Below are 1135 nucleotides of genomic sequence, written 5' to 3'. Positions count from 1 at the left end.
TTCTAGGCCTGCAAGTCAGACAGGTTATCAGATCAAATCCTCTCTTAACAACTCACAGTGTGACTTAGGCAAATGAGAGTGCTGCTGCCTCTCTGGGTCTGTTTGCTCAGCTGCACAGTGGAGACATTATTGACCTGGATGAGAATGATTAAAAATAGTACATCTCACTGCTTTAAGAAGCAGGCCTTCCTTTTGCAATCAGGATTTAGCCTGAAGTGAGCGGTCTATAAGGACAGAGGCAGCTTTTTCTCAACTCTGTGACAGCCATATCATGTCCCCAAGGCGACTCTTTCCCAGGTTCAAGACACAGGTATCTGTGTAAAGTAACAGAAAGTCGAAAGGCCAAGTAAGGACATAAGCCCTCAGGAGGCTTTTTGGCATTGGAAAACCCTGCCCTCAAAGGGCTCAAGGAAGCCAGTTTCAAGTCAGAAGTGATAGTTCATGACGTCCCAGTAGGAGAGAACTGCAGGGCCCAAAAGCTGACACCCACAGAGCAGCCCAGCGGGCAGGCTGCCTTTGTTGAGACTGGGTCCAAGGGCTAATGGAGGCTGTTGTGCTGACCACTGGCCCCAGTTAAAGAATGGTAACCATGCCTGGTAAGTGACTATTTTCCTGGTTGGGGGTGGGCAGGGTGTTCCCCAGCAAGTCCCCACTCTGATCCACAGGTGGCTACGATTGTAACCTGGGCCAGAAGGGACCTAGATTGTCTTTGTGACTGCTGTAGCTTTTTTTTTTTTTTTTTTTCCAAGGGGAATTGTTAGCCAGGAAAGGTTCTCCTGGGAATTCTATCAGTCCTTGTTGCAGAACACACATAGCTGCCCGCTACTGAAAGGCATGGAGCTACGTTCACAACAGTACAGACGGTGTGATCCTATCTTCCTTGTAAAGTGTGGCTGTTTATATGAGAGGAAAAATGCCAGGACAAGTCAAAACTACAGTGGTTACCTCTTGGTAGTGGGGAAATTACAACTTTTTTCTTTTCCAAGAACAAACATGTTACGATGTTACTTAGAAAAATCTGGAGGGCCGGGAGCCGTGGCTCATGCCTGTAATCCCAGCACTTTGGGAGGCGGAGGCAGGTGGATTGCCTGAGGTCAGGAGTTCGAGACCAGCCTGGCCAACATGGTGAAACCCC

This window comes from Colobus angolensis, unplaced genomic scaffold, assembly GCF_000951035.1.
Source record: "Colobus angolensis palliatus isolate OR3802 unplaced genomic scaffold, Cang.pa_1.0 Scaffold52, whole genome shotgun sequence".
Lineage (NCBI taxonomy): Eukaryota > Metazoa > Chordata > Mammalia > Primates > Cercopithecidae > Colobus > Colobus angolensis.
The sequence above is the reverse complement of the archived record's forward strand: the minus strand, read 5'-3'. Positions refer to the sequence as shown.